This window comes from Leiobunum rupestre, chromosome 9 (genome assembly GCF_980474605.1).
Source record: "Leiobunum rupestre chromosome 9, qqLeiRupe1.1.hap1, whole genome shotgun sequence".
Lineage (NCBI taxonomy): Eukaryota > Metazoa > Arthropoda > Arachnida > Opiliones > Sclerosomatidae > Leiobunum > Leiobunum rupestre.
The window spans coordinates 40,776,126-40,799,263 of record NC_143392.1 but is presented as its reverse complement, the minus strand read 5'-3'; the positions used below and the strand labels follow the sequence as shown (position 1 = coordinate 40,799,263).

The window sequence follows — 23,138 nt, the reverse complement described above, 5'->3', positions numbered from 1 at the left end:
AAGGAGAAGAAGTTTGGTTGGATCCCCCTTTACATAGCTATGACTTGATAGTGAGGAATGCCTTTCGTCTAAAGCGTGTAAACATGTTTCGGATTTTAATTCTTTTTGTAATTTCTTTACAACAAAACCAGCCATATAACGGATTATGTTTTCTCGTAAGATGTTGATGTTTCATCAGTAAGAAACATAATAAAGTCATCCATTTCTTCCTCTAGAGATTCTTCTTTAATAACTCTAAGTTTGTTGGTTGGAACTGGCACCATGCACAAATTTGGAACGTGAGTGTTGTCCAAAGCAATTAAGTGGCCACTTTTTTGATTTTCAATTTTAGTAACCAACGTGTTTTTGTATGCAGCAGTGAAGTTTCTACAAGTAGGATTGTTGTTCCAACCTCCTCGCTGACGAATTGTTTTAAAAACTTAAAAACACACTATTTCAACCCCTTGGCCTCTTTCATAGGAATGAACCGTTTGCAAAATCTGGTATTTTAAAAAATATACTTCAGTGGTCCATCAGGGGGAACAATGTACTTCTCTCCAATGTCCAAAACACTGTGAATTGTGACACCAAAACCAATAATGGCTGTCTTTCTTTGGCTTTAAAAAATCAAGTTGCCTTCCAGGTCTGTTAAATTGAATAGAAGTTCTTTTGTCTTCATTATGTAACATTTGGTTATTTCAAGGTTGGAAAGCCGAATTGGTGCCTTGTAACCTTTAGCCCATGGATTTCGAGAGTTCAATACCTCAAACAAACTGCAAGGGACAGTGAGGTAAGATACGGTGTCAAAATTGTGGAGAAAAGTTGCTTAAAAATTGTTTTTTTGTAGATACCGATCAATTTTTGATATAAATTTAGATGTTGGCCCGCTTCTTTGAAACACTAGATCACCAGCCTCTTTCAAAAATTCTATGCTTTTTGCCACAGAACTGCTAACTGTTTGTGCGGCCAAGTTGACTTTCATTTTTTGAGTTTTAAACTGTATATGAAATTTTGATAATTTGTTAGCCAACGTTAATCCTTCATATTCTTGATACCTCTGAAGGATGGCAATATATGCCCATTCGAATTTCTAAATATTTACATTAAATGTTGTTCAATTTCCTTGATAACTTTTTAAGGTGAATGTTAGATCACTTTTTCCCCTTGCAAAAACCGAAGGAATTGAGTCTTCCTTAAGAATTTTCCGCGTGAGATCTTTCGCCTTTTTGGCAATATGATAATCTGATTCTTTAAAGTGTTTTCCACAAACAAAGTTATACTTTCCGGGTATTAAGTTCAATCGATTTATTACCTTAAGATATTTTGAGCACAAGTTTAAGTTAGATTGAGGTAATCTTTATTGTGAAAAATGGACAATACAAGGTTTTAAACAAAGACCTGAAATTGTTATGATAAAAACAAGAAATACTTGTGAAATGGTATTTTTTCCTTTGGTGACCGACTTTGACGATTGGAAGCCACACAAGTTTGTACCATTTTCAATTGTTTGAAGTTTAAATTTACGTAAAATATTCTATTTCGCGTTGTATTTTACCAAAAACTAACTTTATTTTCGAAAATTAAACAATTTTTACAAGTCTCGGTAAGCAAATACGTTTTTGCGTCCAGCATTAGAATTTTCCGCTTTTTATAGTTTCTCCATTCTCCACCAAACGATTTGGTGGCGCCACGGAATTTTGTCCATATCACACATGAGACGCGCGTGGGACTAAAAACCGGGCACAAAAAGCTAGTGCCTTCAAAATCTGCAATACTCCGTCTAGGTATAAGTATAGTTCCTATGTCTATGGGCGATACTATAAAGGATTTACGGTCTTGCTCAACTTGTTAAAATGTTAAAACTAAACCATGTGATATCCAAGGTACGGCCAACTGTTTTGGACTTTTGGTGGAGTTGGCCGTGTGACCGCAAAGTAAAAAGTAACCTTCAGACTGGGTGGTCGGGTCTGCTACTTTATGTTAGTGTTAAAGAGTAAAGAAACAATTTAAACTTAAAATATTCAATTATATGAATTAATTAGTCATTATTAATAAAGTACCTGCACCCTGGAACTGGAACTAGCATAAAAATTAAAAAAGTAAGAATGAAATAATATATATAGATAGAAGTTAAGCCTTGAACGTATTGTATTTAAAATTGCTGAATATTTATTTTTAATTTAACTTCTTTAGGGCTTCTATGAAGCATAAAACGAAAGCTATCTTTAATAAATTCAATTTTCCAAAAGGAAACTGGAGTAAACAGTTAAAAATCGCTCCTTCGTCTTTTAAAGAATCGAAAATTACTTCGCTTCATCGTAACTTGAATGCCAAAAAACAGTAAAACACTTGACTCTTTGATACCATGTGTTCAAGGCCAGTAAAGTTAGTCAAGTATTATTAAGTTCAGGATCCAAATCCGAAGAGTCATCGCAACAATATATTTATATTAAAAGTATCGTTGAAGCTTCCTTTACTATAACTACCAAATATGAAGTTGCTATTCAAATGGATAAGGAAAATGGGATGGTTGAAAATGCTTGGTGTGGATGCAATGTGCCAAGCTGGAAGCTTCGGTGTTTTCTAACTGGTGTACTCCAAGGTCTTCTTTTACCGTCTTCAACAATACTTGAAGTATTTATCTTTATGATCCTGACCCATTCTTTGCGGAGATTTTCATCCTTCGGGAAAGGGCTAAATGTTATGGAAGGATTTCTTAAAGGTGTAGATTTACATTCAGGTACACAGCATTGGCGAACCATAACGTATAAACTAAAATGATTTTCAAATACTGATGTGATAATAATGTCCAGAAGGATCCTTTTTCACCAAGGTTTAAAAAGTATTATGAAAATTTCTATATAAGTACACAAAAATTAACGGTCAAAAAGTAAATGGAAGTTATTTTATACTTTAAAAATTATGTTTTACCTGAATTAATATATTTTTTGATTAAGCATAGCTCCAAATATCATTTAAAAGAATAATAGACCACGATCAAGATTTTATGTAGCCATTTAGATAATTACGCGTCGATGTAGTATGTACTTCTGATCGTAGATGGCGCACTAGTGCACAGTCCTTGTCACTGTTGTCAGTGGTTTATTTATTTATTCTTTTTCGCGGCTTTTTCAAAAGTAATAGTATTCGAAAAGTATTCGGTTCTTTCGGTTCGGTTCTACATGGAAACGGAACCGATCCGAAGTGGCATCGGTTCCCATTTCTTGGAACAGAACCGCGAATTTCGGTTCGGTTGTGGTTCTAAACGCCAACCCTAGTTAGAACGAGTAGACTACACGATTGGCCGTGTAAATATGAACATTTTTCTTCGCTCGAATCATTTTGTGAGTGGAAACGGTCGAACAAAGGAGTTTCCAAATACTATTCATAGAGAAAAGGTAAGCCGTAAATATCCTGCATGCGTAAGTAAAAAACAATGTTATAAACACTTTCTGATACAAAACGTTTTAGGAACTTGTTAGTATTTTGAAGCCTACGCTGGCAGGAGTAGAAAATTCAGAGGTGACACATTCTAGAACAATCTGCAATTATCATCCTTATAGCGAGATTTTGATTGAAAAATAAATTTTTATTTGGTAGAACTTTAATGGCCTTATAATTAAATCAACTAATCATTTTCTGGTACCTTTTCGTGGCATATTAAAACTTATAATAAGCTAGAAAGTAAAACGTAGTAGGACTATAAACAATGAAATGAATCTACACAATACCGGCGACGCGCGATTACCGGACCAACGAAGAGAACGCCGCGAAGAAAATCGCTGGCTTCAAACTAGGAGGATGAAAGTTACCCTGGAGAGGAATTTAGGAGTTGCGCCTACAGAGACCGGAGAATTGTTGACCTAATAAACTACTGTCATCTAGCGGAGAAATTGTTAGGTTTTGTCGTCTGCTCGAGTTACTGCTAGGGTTTTATAATGTAGTAACGTGCCGCTCGTGTGTTCGTGTTTGTTTTGTTTAAACTTTTAGCTTTCTCCTTAAACTCTTTTTCGTTTTAATTATGAATATTTTTCAAGAGCTTAGTTATAGTGTGTTATTAAAGAAAAGTGGGAATGATATAAAGAGTGGTAAGTAAAAAATAAATACTAAATCTCTTTTCGTAATTATCGATGGTTAGTATATAATCATAATGAAATTGTACTATATTTTTTATTTTAGGAAAACAAAATAAATCTTCGGTGTTTATTCAATACAATGATTTTTTAACTAAAAAAACTACTGAAGATCTTAGCACAATTGTTACTTTGAGCCTAAGTAAATAATTTAAGGTAAATATTGTGATATTTTATTACAATATACGCCAAATTATTTACTGATACAATTTTCCACATTGCCTCAAGGATTGCTTGAATGAATTAACCATAAATCCTGAAAAAATGAGACTATCGGAAGATGTATTTAACTTTTTAAACGTATTTGAGGAAAGCACGGTTAAAGACAGGTGTGATTTCACAATGGAAATCCACAAGCTGATGAGTAACAACAACGTTTAAATTAGAAGTAATGAATCTCTTATACATTGTATAGTCATAAGTATTTAGATTTCATTCTACAATTAATTTTACTTTTTAATTATAAAGGGATTTGAATTACTGATGACGAAAAATATCAATTTTCTCAATGTTACATACGGAGATACCTAAATAATGCTCTAATCAAAATAGTCGAAATAGAATCTTCAGCTTCAAAAACGTTGAAAGATCAAAATTGTCATCAAGTTCCTCTTTTGACAGAAAATCAAGCGACGCAGAAAGAACGCTTAGTTATCCACAACATTGGTGGGTATATTGCACGCCAGTTGATATTAACATCCCCTGTAGCAAATTAGAGTCGGGCCGACCAGTGCCCCCGCCAGCAGTAGGCACAAGTAGGCACGTGCCTATGTTCAAAAATTTTAGGCCTATTTAAGGGGCCTCTAAAAGTTTAAAAAAATTGCCTCTGGGGCCTCCAAATGTGATTTTTAAATTTTATTTATTTTTAAAAATTGGTCATCTAGCCCCCTAAAAAAAGAACTCCCATTCAATTCCAATTTCCAAGAGTCCTAAATGGCCCTTACAAAACGTTCTCTTTTGAACCACCTATACTCGAAATCAATATTACTTGAGTACACAACCAAAGGCAGCGAACTCTGTGGTTTCTGCTTTTGGTAACATTGATATAGAGTATATGACAAAAGACTGGCCCGGGATGGGGAAGTCCGTCGTGCAAGGAAAGCAGCAAAAAAAAACTACCTGTTCGCCTCAGTGATAACTTAGCTCCAACCAACACAATAAACATAAGCTTAGTTTCTAGGAATTCTACAAAAGGGGGCATAAAGTGAGAAACTGGATTTCTTTAATACGACTTAAACCATTGCAACGCTTAAACGAAGGGAAATCCCCGCGGAGCTGAAGTCGAAGCGCAAAGCATCGTACCAGTCACTACTTTGAATAGAGAGCGTCCTGGGGATTAGGGTTTTTTCTTTTTTAATCCTTGTCCCTTTTGCGAAATCACGTGATATCAGTGACCACTGATCGTAGAGAAAGGACCTAGACCTTGGATGGTTGGACTTGTCCCAGATAACGCGCGTTTCTTCATTTCGTTTTCTGCTCCTGAACAAATAGGTAGTTCTCAATTTCGATTCTCTCCCAGTCAAATTTTTTCAAAGTCTCTTCCGAGACTAACTTTGCCAAACAGCCTTTTTAAAGGCTATTTAGCTGTTTTAAGCTAATTTTTAAACAGCATTTTTCAAGGCTTATTAGCTATTCTAGCTTAATTATTCAAAAAGCCTTTTTCAAGGCTAATTAGGTATTCTAGAAAAAATATTCAAACAGCTTTTTTCAGGGCTTTGATATAGCTGGTATTATTAAAAAGTCTGTTTGAAGACTACATAGCTTTAACTAAGCTTTATTTTCTTAAACCTTTTTAAGGTTATTTCGCTATTAGTATATAATAGTAGCATTTTGAAATATGAGTACCAGAAAATTTTTATCTAGGTCCCAAAAACGAGAAAAACGGAAAATGGAAGATAATTTCGTTAGTAGTCAGAAAGGTGCAATGGCACGGTTTTTTGAAATCGTCGGCGCGAGGCCATAACTATAGTTCTGAGAAAAACCTAGTCAAAGAATTGGGAAAGGGTTTAGAATCCTTGGGGACTGATAACAGTCACTGTTTTAGTAATACTGCTGAAGTTCTTCCAAACGTCAGTACTGATATGGAAATGGAACTAACTCATGAAGGAGAAATTGCAGAAGTAATTGCAAACCCCAACTCTAACCATGCACAAAATACATCAAACAACGTGTCCAATTAAAATGAAATGGGCATACACGCGTTGAATAACTTGGATATTAGTCTAGATAAAGATTGCCTTCCAGTTCAGCCTAAACTAAATCCTTTTCCTAAAAGATTAATTGGCGGTAAAAATCAAGGTTTCAATTCTTCTTGGTATGACAAATATCAAATGTTTGAATATTTAGTTGCAAAGGATACAGTGTATTGTTTTTGTTGCCGTCATTTTTTAGGCAGTAGAAACACTGCATTTCTAAAGGGATTTTCGGATTGGAAAAACATGGGGAGACAATTCGAAGAACACTTCACTTCCAACAAATCATCTCACCAACTATAGCCTACAAAATGTACTTAGACTACATGGAATCCAAATCCCGTGGATCAATAGTTTGCCAGGTTAATGACCACCATAGACTAGACGTTATTAGAAACAGAGAGGTCCTATCTACAGACGTGGAAGTGATTATTTTATGTGCCCAACAAGATTTAGCACTTCAGGGGAACACTTACACATCCGCCGACAATATTGGGAATAGGGGAAACTTTATTGCAATATTAGATCTTTTAAAAAGAAAATGTCCTGATTTAAAAGCCAAGTGAGATAATATGCCGAATAATGCCAAATATTTGCACAGCACCATACAAAACGAAATAATTGGCATTTTTGCAAGTTTAGTGAGAAAAATTATTGTTCAAGAGGTCAACGAATCCGGTGGATTCTACTCTGTAATAGCTGACGAAACACGAGACAACGCGGGAGTAGAGCAGTTAAGTCTTTGTATTCGATATACTAAAGCAGAAATAGGTGTCGTAGAACGATTTATAGGGTTCACAGATTTACACAAGTTTGATTCTGAGAGTATCAGCTTGGCAATTATAAATCTTTTAAAAGAGGGTGATTTCAAACTGGAGAATTGTGTTGCACAGACTTATGATGGAGCTAGTGTAATGAGTGGACACGTAAAAGGAGTAAGGGTTAAAGTAGAAGAAGCAGTAGGTGGCCATTGTCCGTACGTTCATTGCTACGCCCGCCGCTTAAATTTAGTTTAAGTTGACTGTTGCTCCAAAATATCGACAGTTAGGGAATTACTTGGTTTGGTTCAAGCCATTTAAAACATTCAAAGCAATTCGGTTATTAGAAATGAATATTTTGAAAACTCTCAAAAAGGGTACGACATACTGAAAATGCCACAAAGCTGCGACACTCGATGGTGGAGCAAAAAAAAGGGATTCACTATTTTAGAAATAGACTCGATTCCGTAGTTTTAACTTTAGAGAATGTGATTGAAAACGGAAAACCAGACGAGGCTGCTGAGTGTCGTGGGTATATATCCCAATTACATAACTTTAACAACTTAATATTAGTCGTTGCATTAGACGAAGTATTAGGCGTAACAAATTACCTGTCGGAATATTTACTAAGTTCCAAAGTTATTTTTACGGAAGCCGTTGCCATTTGCCAAGCTACTGTCAAGACCTTAGAAGATTGTAGAAACTCTGAACGCTTTGATTCTATTTGGGAAGAAGTTACTAAAATCGCGGAATCGGCTTTTATTTCAGTACCTAACCGTAGCAGCGAACCATTAGCTTTACGTAAACGTAAAATTATCCCAAACAGGAGATTAAAACATAGTGTGGTAACAATTACAACGGGGACCAGAGAAACTGAAGCAAAAACCCTAATAGACCAGATGAGGTCCACCTATTTCGAATTAATAGACAAATTTATTTAAGTACTACAAGGTTGTTCAATGCATTCCTGTCGCAAACACCATCTCAGAAAGAAGTTTCAGTTCCCTGAAAAGAATAGAAACACGTCTTCGAACAACTATGGGAGAATTTAGACTTTCAAATCTGGCTACGTTGTCCATTAATCGGGATTTGTCGAATTGTTTAAAAGAAAACCCTAATTTAGTGGTTGACGAATTTGGTAAAAGCTCTAATTGAAGAGTATCATTCTTTGATTAAATTGCGAGGGCAGAAAATTTTATCTTTCCTAAGAAAACGTTTAAATTAACATATTAGTGTCATAATTTTAAAATTTTAACTATAGTCAAGAAAATTCTTTAAAATCGGACATTTCAAAATTAAAATATATCGATAGGGTGGGGTCTTTAAATCAGACCGGGCCTGTGTGTTAAACATTCCTGGCGGGGGTACTGGGGCCGACGTCGGCAAAAGGTACTAAACACTTAAGTCGGCCGACCTTTGGATTTAGGGTCGAAATGTCCTAGGGGTTAAAGGGTCGGCCTACCGTCGGCCGCCTACAAAACGTCGACTCTTTAACGCCTTTTAATAGACCTAAGAACCGACTCCGAAACGACGTCATCCCGACTTAGAATGTACTGTATAATAACTTCGAAACTACTTACTTTTTGATATTTTGCGTGACTGAAAATGACCAAATAAAATCGTAAATATAGCTATATACATGTATGTAGTTGGTTAAGTTCCGTGAACGGGAGTGAAACAATGAGTTTATTTCCGTCAATTGGAAAGCTCTTGAATCTAGAGTACAGATTTCTAGAGTTTCTTGGGGCTTAGTAAAAGTAACGAATAAATCTTCATTAATAATATCTTAGCCTACCATATTTATCTATACGAATGTAACCTACTTGAGCTGAGAGATTTTTAATAAGGAAACATTCTCAGATTGAATATATAATCTTTTTCGAAAAAATATAATACAGAAAGGAAGTTATTTTAAAAATATTTCAATTTGTTTTATTAAATCGCCAAAGTTTCACAGTTTTGAGCGATTAATTGGCAAAGCGCGAACTTAAATTGACTCTTAGTGCTACAGGGGTAATAATTAAATGTAAGGTCTATTTGAAGTCGGATAATGATCGCCATACCGACCATAAATAGTCCCAAACAAGGATTTACGGTTTTAGTGTCGAAAAACGTTCGGACGTTTTTAGGTCGGCATTTGGTCGTCGACTATAAAGCGACTTTTCGACCGTACCCCGACCCTAAAACGACTTCATGTGCTACAGAGGATATGGTTAAATCTTCAAAAACATTCGTCACAAATTCAGTCAAAAGCAAGAAAGAAAAATCCAATGATTTCACAAAATGGAGCGAAGACTTGAACTAGGGAGGTTTAATAATACTCAAACCCAAAGCATTTATCTTCATAATGAAGCTACACTGTGAAGCCAAGAAATATTTCAAGAAGGAAAGTATTTCAACAAGGTGTAAAGATAGGATGGAGAGTTTTTTCAAAAAGGTTTTAAGCAACGAAATTTTAGTTCAATTATGGAGTGAATTGTGGAGATCTAATGGTAAAGCACACAATAACTGATTAATCAGGGCGAGATATGTGTAACGGCAACGCCAACGGGGGGATACGTGGGGGCAGGGGTGGGGACACCCGTGGCGGAAGTATTCCGACCACCCGTTGGGGGATTGGTGGTCGTCCTCACACGGCCATCCACAAACTCTGCCTCCCGGACGCCTGGGATTACAGGAGTGGGCCACTGCTCCCGGCCGCAAATGATGCATTATGAAAATCCTGCAAAGTTGCAATGAACTGTATGGGAAAAGGGCTAACAGGGAAGTTAAAAACTGAAATACAGAAAGTTAAAAGATAATCACTCAACGCAGCGGCACTAAGAAAGGTAATGAAACCTCAAAATAAATATAAAAAGTGCCAAGACAAACCGCAAGAAAAGGTTTAAATTAAAGTTCCTAGAATAAGAAAGCCTGCAAAAAATGGCTTCCTACAATTGTGATATATCATATCATGGGTTCCTATTTTTAATTACCTTTAAGTACAAAAAAATTAGTCAAATTTGTTGACTGTGATATTTTTTACTTAAAATCTTAAAGGTTGAGTGAAAATTTCTTTCATTCTTGATCATATTCTAAAATCAATCTTCTTAATTTTTTAATTTTTGTGGATTTTACTGTAATATTTTCATTTTTAGGTGACGATATAAATTTGCGTAGACATTTAATTTTTGGAATGCTTTGTTGATAGTTCATAACATTCGGGTTGTCGTTACTACCAGTAGCTGCACGATGTTTTCCAAAATACCTTTCTAGAGGATCCTGGTTAAAGTGTTATGTTAGAACAAATTTGGCTCCGGCTTTAAGAAGAACACACGTGGCTTCTATGATTGAATGCACTGTAAAATTTAATATTGTTTTCTTTACAAATCTAGTTTTAATAAAGTATAGAAATAGAGCTTGCCTGTGATTCTCAAGCCATAGCGTGTATCTTTGCTCGGCAACATTTTTGATTCGTCAAACCCCTTTTCAACGGGCAACTTCTCAACCTCTTCTTCCCACTCATCTAGATAACCTAGAAAGGTTTCTTTCAATAACTATGTTCTTAATATTTGAAAGATTTTACTTTGATTTACTTTGAATCGCCAGTCATTCACATTTCTGTATGGGTCAAGAAATTCTTTCCGATTATGTTGGAATTTTCTGACATTAGTGGCATCGAAGAAATGGTTCGTCATTTCTATGAAATTAATGGTTTCGGATGCTTCGCAACCTACAAGACAATCTACCGCTTTGGCATGGTTGAACTCAGTATTTGCGCTGCGTAATTAACTTTCATTCGTGAGAATGAGGACAGATTAACTAGATCCCACGTTATTTTGGGAGCTAATTTCAATCCAAATTGATTTTCACTGTCCATTTTAAAAGTCTCAGTAATGTGCGACCACAAAATATGTTTTCCGTCAGTGTTGGGCACCGCTCATTTCATTGTGAGCGGATTTGTTATTATGAGCGAAAATGAGCGGTAAAATATCTTCTTAAAAGAGCGCAAAACCAAAATGAGAGGAGTGCCAATTTTACGGCTCAAAATAAGAGCGGAAAGAGATAAGCGAAAGTTTTACCGCTCAAAAAATAGCGGAAAGAGAGAAGCGAAAATTTTACAGCTCAAAAAAGAGCGGAAAAAGAAGAGCGAAAATTTTGCCGCCCAAAAAAAGAGCGGAAAGAAAGGAGCGAAAATTTTGCCGCTAAAACTTCTGTATGTCCGATTTCAAAATAATTAACAATGGCGACGAGGGTTTTCGATACGTGAAACTAGGGCACGATAATCCCTATATAGTGCCGCCCGGAAGACAAAACCTTGGGACCCCTCTCATACAATTAATATTAATTAATTAATAATAATTTGAATGACTTCAAGTATTAATTAATTAATTGACGAATTAATTCATTATTATAGCAAATGAACTACAAATATTATTTGCTTTGGTAATAAACATTGAAATTAAACTTAAGACTTTACTGAAAGTCGGAAATACAAGGAATAAAAATGTCGTGATAATCTGCGACCGACCATTCAAAACGCGCCCTCCGCTCCAGTAAGTTGGCTCCTAGGGCAGCCACCCTCTTCACCCCCCCCCGATAGATACGCTACTGCCCCTACATACCTAGGGATTGTGTGTAGAAAGTATATGAAGATGTAGTTAAAGCTACTTAAGTTAATTGTATGCTAGAAAAGAGCGGAGAGGGAGAGGAGCGCAAATATTATCGCTCAAAAAAGAGCTGAAAGAGAAGAGCGGAAAGAGAGTTTATTACTCCAATGATTTCTCCAGTGCTGTGACGGTTTATAAGGTCTTGTTTGATGCTCATCTCATCTATCATTATTGAGATATATTTTTTATGTTCTTCAAGCTGCTCATAGTTTAGGCTGTTTTTCATTTCTTCTATGGTTTCTGCCTTAAACCCGCTCTCAGCTCTCATGTCTTTGGAGTAATTGTAGGGAGTTCGAGCTGTTGGGACAGTCATAGCTTGACGTAAGGCTTCATAAGTAGAAGACGATTTACTTTTTAAGTAAAGACACCAGTGAATTATTGCTGGATGCCATTTCTTTGGGCGCGAAATGTTAGAATTTTCTATTTGGAGCTGCTGGTGTAGAAGAAACCGTTGATATTTACTTGGATTATCTTGCAATATATTAGAAACTTCAGCATTTTCTTCTGTGGTCAGTTGAATACCGTTAGTAGCAATTAGATAATCTATTCTTTTTCAGAGTGCTTTGTTTTTCCTGGTTAACGCCTGGTTTTTCAGTTTCAACGCTGTCATTCGCGCTCTTATTTGATGTAAGCCTAAATTGCGTAATGTGGTCTGTTTAGGGAAAATCACACTTTTCTTCTTGCGTTTGAGTCTATTAAATAAATTCTTTTGCAAAAGACCACAATTTCTACACCATCCACTTGATTTCGTCTTCACAAACTGACATTTAATGGATCTAAGGCTATTTGACTCAGGACAATACGTCGCAGATTTGTGATTGTGATTTAGATAGGCATCAAATATAGTGTTTGAAACCCACCAGCACACATTCCATTTAGACCCAAAATTGGAAGTCATATTAATTAACTTAGCTGTTGATTCAATTTTACGTCCATTGGAAAAAATGTTGTGTGTTTTTACAATACATCTATCAAGCACGAGAACTTGAACCTCCAAATTTTCCGCAACTTAAAATATAACTGTTAAAAGACTTCCTTTGCGTTTGTACAAAACTAACTGGTTAAGTTCGGATGCGATAGTCCATAAAAATGTTTTTTTTTGTTTTCTTCTTGGTGCATCATTAAAAATTTTCATGTATAGGTTGGTTGTTGAGCAATGTCTCTGACGCTGATGATAAAATTTTGGTTGGGTTTCCACTCTGAGTGTCCTAAATTTAAAAGAGTTTTTAGTGATCAACAAACTTGGAGAAAAATAAAAAAACTTCTTACACTTATAAGCGTGTCACTTGAGTTGTTAGATTCAAGTAATGATGATACTGTATCAACTTCCATTATATCTAGCCTGCTGCTGTTTTCAGGGATAATTTCGGGAATTGGAGAACTTTCAAGAGGTTGTTTCAAATAGTTTTTTGTACCGACCTTGTTAACACTTAATAAAAACAATGGATCCCGCACTGCTTCCCTTGACAATCACGAAGGGAAAGGGTTCTCTTTTGTTGGCCCCTTAACATCAACAAAATGTAAACTACAAACACGATGATGTGGTTTTAAAGTTGTCACCGTGATGGTGTCACGGTTAATTGCGTCAATCCATTTTTGGGTTATCAGTATATTTTTACCATTCTTACCAGGTTTAGGTACTGTGTAAAAATTAAAATTTTTATGGCACCTTGAGTCACTCTTACAATTATCATAACAACAATATTTCCCCATCACTTCCACATTTGGTAGATAGAAACTAGAATGTTGAAATGGATTTCCAAAATACAAATTAGGCTCCAAATTAATAACCAATTTACTGAGAAACAAATCGCCTAAAATTAAGTTGTAATGGGGATAGATAAAACCGTTACAGGCTCTAGCATTTGAAAAACTGACAGTTTTAAACTGTCCAGCAGAGTGAGTAGACGAATTCTATAAAAAAATATGTGACAATATTTATTCCGCCTATCGAAAACCGTAGTCTAAGCTGCATCTCGGAGCCCGTATTGGGGGAATACAATTTTCTATTCCAGGGTACGGAGTATTATATTGCTAGCTTGAAGCTAGCAATATAATACTCCGTATTAGTAGCTTCAAATACCTACCCAGAAACCTCTAGAGGAGCACTATTTTTTGTGAAAAAGGCACGAATTTCTAGCAATCCTATTGGCTCTCTGATTTAAATGTTCTCCAGTGCGTTAAAAAGCATAGTAACCACAGTGAAAGCTACACTGTTAAAAAAATTCGTTCAGAAGACGTTCAACTTAGAACAGTCTGTTCAAAAATGAACGATAGCGTTCTAAAGGTATGTAACAGAGAACGGTGTGTTCAAGATATTTTTTGTCGTTCAAATAAGAACGAATGCTCTTTCGCCCTCTGGAGGAAGGCTTGTAAACTACACAGTAGAATATATCCGTTCCCCTTAGAACAGGTTTTACACACAATCCTATGTGGATTTCTTTGTATTGGTTTCATGTACATGTACTAACATGTAAGCGTGACACTTTCAACGTATGACCAAAAGTAACAAATAAGTGACACTATTTTGCGGAAAACGTCGCAAGGCCAAAAGTAACAAATAAAGGTTACACTATTTTGCGGAAAACTTCGAATGGCCAAAAGTAACAAACAAGTATAACATCCATAAAGTAATAAATGAGTGGTTTAGAGTGCGCTTTGTTATAGGTAGTTTTTTCGTACATTATTATGTTGTTTTAAGTTAGTGTACTGGTTGATTGAATTATTACTCGTAATAGTTTATTTACAGGGTGAGTTAGAACAGGTTGTAATGAAGTTGTTTTTGTAGCTGTATGTACAGTGTGTTTGAAAATTTACCGAAGATTCAATTTCATTAGCGACTCAAATGGCGTTAGATCTGTAACGCTGTTTCGCAGAAACTACCCCACCTATTGAAAAGAAACTTCACACAAATAACGATATAAATAACCTCCGTGTCCTAACGAAGTGAAAACGAAAAATGGGTTGTGAAAGATCCGATTTTATAGAACACGCATAGTTTTTTTTAAGTATATTTTTATTTGATTGGCAAGGTAGACGAAATTCGTTCGGAAATGTAATTGCCCAAGTTCCAGAATTAAAATTTACAGAAAATATTTCGTAATATACTGCAATTTGGTTTGACGTTTTAGCATATAAATAAATTATAAAATCGCTCGCTACTAGTTTTCGGCCTCTCGGCTGAGAAAAGATTGTTATGTCTTTTGTACTACGAAAATGTTTTTTTATATCACCTGATGTTAAGCATATCACTTTCGTGGTAGATATTTAAAGCTTAATAAGATGGTTCTAGTTGAGGTTGGAAGTAAATTAAATTAAACTAGTTATAGGGCTGGTTATACTTTTCGGTGAGCAATGGGTTAGGTTAGGTTACTTTTATTAATTAAGCATGATGAACCACCGGCAGGAGACATGAGCTATAATTTTGAAAGCAATTACTTAATGTACTCTTTGTATTGGATAACGATAAAGCATTCCAAGTCGAACGAGAAAATGATCCACGGCGAACGGCTAAAAGTTCTACCGCGAACGACAAAGCGTTCCGTGGCGAACGAGAAAATTATCCACGGCGAACGACAAAGCGTTCCACCGCGAACGACAAAACGTTCTAATTTGAACAAAGAAGGTTTGTTCAATATAGAACATCTAAGTTCAATATTGAACCATCAACCATCGTTCTTTATCGAACGAATATTTTTTGTTCATATTAGAACAAAATGGCGTTCTGTTACAGGGACAACCTTCTGAACGGCAATTTGTTCAAATTAGAACAATTTTTTTTAACAGTGTACAAGAAGGGAGAGTGCAATACTTTCTCCCCAATGTTTACTTTTGATACGCGCAGTGTTCGCTCCAAAGCTATTTTTCACAAAAATACCGCGACGGCGAATAGTCGACTGCTTTAATCTTCGTCAGGCCTAACACAAAATTTTTTTGAGTCGACAATCCGCTTAGTAAAAACACGAGAACCACCAATGGTCTAGAGAGTGAGGAGTAAAAACGCGAACAAGTAAAGAGACCAAGAAGTGGGGGAGAAAACTAAGCTTTATTGGGGAAAAATGTGCGGTACTTCGGCCGATAGGCCTTCAAAGCGAAAAACTTTAATCCGCTTAGTGGCATTTTTACCGTTTAAAAGATATCCCCTATTTCTGGCAATGTTTTCATCCCAAATGGCAGGGATCTGCGTGTTTTTTATTTATAGCGAATTGTCGAATCAGTTTTATTAAAGAAATTATTAATTATTTAAAAATGGCAATTTAAACGATACGTATACGATTTAGTAAAAGATAAGAAAGATAGAAGAAGGCGCAGTCCAAAAGGGTAGTTCGTCGATTTCCGTGAAAGAGGCCTTTGAATATGGTTGTGGTGCACAGAGTTACAAGGAGGAAGGACAGAAGTAACAATATCCAGTTCAATCTGCCAAGTGCCTGAGGTGGCAACAGCACGTTTTCGCCTTCTCCGTCCAAGCAACTGTAGAAACGATAGTCATCCGAAACCACTGCCGGTGTAAATCGAACCCCATCTCTCGTCAAGGCTGTCTCCAGTACATCGTTTTGAATAGTTTTAGAACAGAAAAATCTGCATACATGTACATATTAGTATAGATTCTGAAGAGTGCCAAAAATTTTGTTATTGTTTTTCGAGAAAATGACTTATTAGTAATGCCGATGCTATTAACCACCGAAATTTGCTAATCCCGACTTTTGGTGGTAAATCCTCTGGCCCGGGCGATCAGGGTTGGTAATTCACTAATCGAAGGTAATTTACTTCCCTGTACAAAATTATGGGGTTACGTAACATATGTCCGACCCCTAATCCCAGCTGTAATATTCTTATCCGCTCACAGCATTTCGTAATTTGTGAACGGCCCAGTTAATTCGGTTGAAGATTGCGTAACCACAACCGAACTCCGGCAATGAAAGTGGAACTGACCACCGAAAATCGACTTTCGGTTTTTAACGTATTTTCCCGCCTTCCTACGTGAGGTAATGGAATGATATTAAATTGATACTTTCATTTTAAAATATTCCAACATTTGATAATCAAAGTGAGCGCCCGAAAACGTGTATGGGGATTTGAAGTGTAGACGTACCTTCGAGTGTTTAAGGGGTTTTCCCCCGAGTTCTTGGGTTTCCCCTTTCCACAACTTGTAGAGGTTAACGGTAATAGTTAGTGTAGGGAGCTGTTGGCTCGCGTGGCGTGTAGGGCTTGCCACCACCCTCCTACGCATTGATAATTATTTTTTGTAATTACGCAGGAATTTATATAATTAGAAGTTTCATTTAAAACAAGGAATACCTCCGCGTGTGGTGCCATAGTAGAGTGACTGAGAAAAATCATATCACCTCGGTCAGGAATCGAACCTACGACCTTTGGGTTACCGTCCCAACGCCACTACCTACGCTTTGTAACCCGGCCACCTGTTTAAGTAATTAAAAGTCGCTAGATGACTTGGGCCTAAGGTGGTGCCTTTAGTATTAGCCTAGCTGATTATTATTTGTTATTTAGTGTACACCCTGCACTACCAAAACGTTCCTACTACACGTTTTGTGGTGCTGCCTTTACCTGTCATTTATTCCATCAAGTTTAATTGAATTTTGTAATTGTTGGTTAATTTAAGGTCGTTCGTGCAGAGCGAAATAAGAAGTAACTTTTAAAATAATTATCAAAGATTTTTTCCATTTTAGCAAACTCGAGTTTTTAAATATCTTCTGTCGTGATTTTTAAACATTTCAAGCAATTTATATAAAAATTTTCTATCTATCAGACGTGTTTGCAAATATATAAAGTAAAGCACGTGTCGTTTAGAAGTAAAGCATAATCTAATTGTTATAATTTTAAAACATTTATTATTCGACGTATTGTAATTTGATCGAGTCATCAGGGGTCGTCCACATAGAAAACCATATTTTATTTTAATAAGGTTTAATTTTCACTCGTAATCTCTTTCTATTAATTTGTCTTTAAGGAACATTTGCTCTTTATGTATCCAACTAGGGTCATCCACAAAGAAGACAATATTTAAATCTTTACTATTTTCAAACGTTAATGTTTCAGCTCAAACTGATTTCCAAATTATCCCTCTGTTGGAATATCGAAAAAAATAATTATCAACTAGGCTAATACCCAAGACACCACCTTAGGCCCAAGTTATCAAGCTACTTTTAAAGCCATTTAAGTAGAGCTCGTCTACAAATTCAAACATGTAACTTTTTATTTGTGAAAATTTTCGAATATTAATTCTTTCAGCTTTAGTTACTTTTCAAATTATCTCTGTCGGAAGTGACTTCAAGTAGTCGTCTTCTATATAGAACCCGCTTGGCAAATCCAAATTTGGAATAATTAAAAAATAATACTGTTTGACTTAAAGGGCAACACAAGTGACCATGCATGGGGGTAAATTATCTTATAGATAAAAAGAACGACTGCGCATGCGCTATCTGCCATAGCCTTTCCCTCTGTAAAAAAAGCAGAACCATATTTGCCGAATTTATTTTGTATAAATGCGCCTCTCGCGGTTTTTACGCAAAATCCATGCATTCTTTAGTCGCGAAAATGGCCGAGGAAAGTGAAGTCTCCGTGCTTACCGACAAATCGGATCCTAAACTTCTACAAAATAAATGTAATAAAAAAAGATAAATATTCTGCCGGGGTATAATGATAGGGAAATTGTTAAGGGAGATGGGATATAGGAGTGTGTGTGGTGTTGAATTTTCTTAATCCAATGTGAGGCTAGCGGCAGAGATTTACCTCGTCCAAGGCCTAATTTTTCAACATCCATTATTAAAAATATTCAATTCACAAATAATTTTATTCCAAAACATTGTGAAATCGAAAATATCAAACTCCAACTCTCGGAAACTAACCCAGTTCTTTTCTCCATAATAAATAAATTAAGCTAGGCGTAAATTCCTGGATTCGTTGATTGCGAGCTAACTCAGCTGTATAAAATCAGCCTTGGAAAACCTACTTACGGCTTGTTGAAGAAAACATAGTTCCCCCTCCCCCTGCATGACCACTTGCGTTCCCTTTAAGCGAGTTGATATTCCTGGAGTATCTGGCGGCTCTACATAACAAAACGTTATGTTATATTTTTAAGAATTTCTAAACGATATTATTTTAAGTTTACCCTATTTTTAATTGTCTATTACGAGTGGGGTCGATTTCTTTAGTGTATTGTAAGTAGAGGATATACACTTATTTCATACAAGAATACTGCATTAAATTAATGATTTCAATACATTGTAGTGTTGCTGTGTAGCACGAGTAACGCACTATATATTGTATCTAAATTAAATTCAGAACAGTTCTCATTATTTTAATAGATTTTTAATTTTTGTTGCTGAATGGATGTAATACCAATAAAATGGAGCCATAATTTTTTTTTAATTTAGCGGCTCGAAAGACATAGCTATTGCATGATATCCAGGTGCTTCACATCTCGACGCACTGGGGAAATATGCGGAATGCGTTAACTAACAAAAGCAATTTCTGACAAACTGAAACGGCTTACTCAAGCGCATTTCAAAGAAAAGATAAAAGTAGAGCAACGACATAACTAAGTTATAATTTCTGGCAGCCAACCTAGTCTCAAAAATTTCCAATTATGAAGCTGCAGTAAATTACTTACTCCGCACACGATAAATCGAGAAACGTCTTTCGATTTTATGAGTCGCGTCTCTACCCGAATTAATCTGAAATCAAAATATTGAATTGACTTAGCCAAATTAAATTGTGCAAATAATACATGTATCGGTATGCGATTTAGATTGAAAGTGAATTTCTCTTTAGTAACATGAATAATTTAATATTAAAAAGGTTTATTACGTCGTGTTAGGCAGACTGTGCAAAAACAAGCCAAAAACGGAGCGTGTATCTAGACGTTGAAAATGTTGAATATCTCTTTCATTCTGCGAATCAAATTGTCAAATTAATTTCGATTTATCTGAAATTCTTAATATTTTGTATGACCACCATTTATAGAACAATAACAGGAAACTATTTTTGTTGGCGTTTCCTGGGGTTCGTGCGTAACATTAAAAACCATTTTTCTAACACTATTTAAAAACACTAATTTGCACACGGACGTCTACTGTGTTGTGTTTCGAACTGAATGCGGCAAAAGTGGGCAATGTTAATCAATTCTTTCTTTAAACATTTAGTATTTCCATTTCTATCTATTGGAATCAATTTAAGAGCTATTAAATTAGGTTTTAGACAATTTTAAACCGTCCAATTGAAAAATACTACAGTTATTCTTCTTAATTTGAAATGTGTAATTTTGAAGCGTGTTAAATATGGACTTTGATAAACGGGGTCGGCGTTAGAGGTAAGCGAGATAGGTCATAGCCTACGTTTTTTTTTCACTAAGGGGCAAACTTTACAAAATTTATTTTTAAAGTCAATATATAGGGGGGCCCACAATTGAGAAATCTCCAGTCGCCGCAATTTTTTGATTAAAATCAAAAGTCTATAATGTACAATGTATATTTACGAAATAAATATTCATCTGGATTATAACATATAAAAATATCATTGCAAAGGCCTATTCACTTATTTTAAACCCTTCCTAGAAAGTCACTACAGTGGCAGATTTTGTATTCGAAAGATATCACAGACGTTTGCGTATATTTTTACATCATATTTTGCCATGCATAACTCCTTGGAAATTTCAATTGTTTTGGAATTGTCATGAAATTTTATATAGAAAACGTATATTCTTACGGTGCTATACTTGATTTCAATTTGACCAGAAAAGGAACGGTTAAAGTTTTCAAGACAGTTCTTATCTGGGTGTGGCAATGTGTTGCCAGGAATGAAATTGACCATTCTGATTTAAGAAATAAAAAATCATTAAACGCCTGAAATCTGTTTTATCGAAAGTAGTTTCGTCATAATAAACTGCAAATGATCTACCCTGAGATAATCAATGAAATTATAAACGGAGAACGAGCCTCGTTGTACCAAATTCCAACCATGGACTAATTAATTAGTCCATGTTACAACGTTAGAATACCTCTATGGTGACAGAGCAGTGCCGTAGATAACTATAGTCCAAAGTTATTAAGAGTCTAAGAGATATTTATACGAACATTAATTTCTTTGATTTCGGTCTCGTTTAAGTTTTGTAATGTGCGTATAAACATAGCGTATTATTATAATTATTATACATACACTTTTTGACAAACGAAAATCCAAACCTTTTCAAACCCAACAAAATGTTTCGTTTCAACTATTTGTTTAAGCAAGAGCTTCGATGAAAAATTAACCAGGTAAATACCCAAAGCACCACCTTAGGCCTAAGTCATCAAGCGACTTTTGAAACCATTAATTCGATGAATTATTCTGACGATATTCGTTATTTTTTCTGAAATACCTAGTATAAATATGCAGGTTCGAAACGGGAAGTTTGCATAAACTGATACAATCATGGAAGTCTACACTTAAGGACGTAAAGGGGTAATATTTAATACCTGCCTATTATCGAAAATAACTGAAAAGGGGGCTGGATGGTTTTATAGTTTACTTAAAAATAACCGTATTGTACCATACACACAGTCGCGTCGCCAGTATTTTGGGAATGAGGAAGCTTAAAACATTACTAATGCGAAAAAGTCTAGTTAATACCAACAAGTCCAACATAAAAAAAACTTAACATATTTACATTGAGGTCGACAGTGGAACTAATCAGTGTCACTATTTTTTCCACTGTACAGTGCGGGGTTTGATAGTTATTGTTGATAGTAACAATTATATCGCTAGCTTGTTCTCATAATATTTCCAAGTTTATGTGAAATGACTTTTAATATCCTTAAATTTGAATATTTCGTCAAATAAATGCAAAAAAAATTTAAAGACAGTACCCGAGTGAAGCTCTACGCTCCTCCAAGTGTATAATACGCAATTAGATTATTTTCAAAGTAGTGAGAGGAATTTCGAGACAGTCTATAGTAGCAAGTTTGGTCGTCGATTTGCAAAAGTAATTTCATAAAATGGAAAAAAGTCCAATATTTAAATTTCTTAATGTACATGAATTTTTAGAGCTAAGTGCAATCAGACAATATGAACTTAGTAGGATATTTTTATTATTATGAAACAAGTGAAAAAATTTCGAAGCCGCTTATAATAGCGAGTTTGGTCTTCGATTTGTTAGAGTGGATATCTGTTGAAAACTATATAGAAGTTTTAGTACCGCGTGCAATCAGAGTACATTAACTTGGAAACATTCAAAATGGGTTTTTATTTTAACCTTTATAGCGTATAGCGCAGAGTGAAATGGGTCTACATTATCACAAGGGGATTAACTTCGTGGCACTTACCCCAACGTTTATGGGAGGGCTTCCAGCTTGTCAATAAGTTGAAACACGGTTAAAATCATGATATTACCAGAACTTTTATTCGTAAACCTTTGTGAATAATGTATTTTTTGGAATTTATTTGTTTATTGAAGCCAAGTTTAATATATTCGTTGTTTTCGAAACTCGATAAATTTAAATATCCACATGTAAAAATCGGTTTCATAAATGACGCGACTGCTATTCATTCCGCGTGCCCTAAAAGAAATTCAAATCAGATTATATTTACTGTTCCTGTAAAACGTTACTACGTAAAGTTCATCTATTCTCCTGCGTTCGATGATTTCTATTTGCAATGCCATCTGTACCACCCAAATGACGTGTGGTAAGTCTCGACAATCGGAAAAGAAGCTGATGTTATACGTATAAATAACAAATAAATTCATAGTGTTGTGGTTTAAACATTTCAATCGTTTGTTAGCTAGCTGTAACAAATTCGCTTATTTAAAATAACGAGGTGTTTTTATTCTTTATAGCTAATCAATCAGGTATATTAAAAAAATTAAATAAAATTTGAGTGTAGGTTTTTGGAAAAAATCGTAATTAAGCCAACGCCCGTCCAGGGGGGCTGAAAAGATGGTAGTCACGTGATTTTGTGGAGAACTGCAGCGCCATCTATCCTAAGAAATATGAACTATTATTCATTTTATTTTGCTAATGGTGGTTTACATTTTTATCGATTCGTCTAAATTATCTATTTATTATTATTATTTAAAACATTTTGTAATAGAAAAGTGTAAGTCTGCAGTATCTGGAACGAATCTATTGTTTTCGTTAACGTCGCACGGCCAACTATTTACACGAGTTACCGAATCGAAGTTGGCTATGAAAAGGTAGTCACGTGATTTTGTTTTCCCATTTTAACAAGTTGTCACGGTCATTTAAGTACACACAATCCCCCCGATGTATTAAACATATTTTGAATATTAAATTTCAATTTGAAAAAAAATAAACCATCTTGTACATTAACCTGATATTACAATAGCCCGCGGGCAATTTTGTCGAGAATGAGCGTTTTCTCAACCACCCTGTATATGCAAAACATCTCAATCACCCGGTCGTTTAACATAAC

General features: G+C 35.3%; 1 long non-coding RNA gene across 1 annotated transcript; it reads left to right on the top strand.

Annotated features, from left to right (window-relative positions):
* The first annotated feature begins 439 nt into the window (after positions 1 to 439).
* Positions 440 to 1,151, top strand: LOC149927826 (uncharacterized). The gene is made up of 3 exons (XR_016474068.1): positions 440 to 622; positions 683 to 769; positions 827 to 1,151. It is a non-coding gene; the product is annotated as an uncharacterized LOC149927826 (long non-coding RNA).
* Positions 1,152 to 23,138: the final 21,987 nt, after the last annotated feature.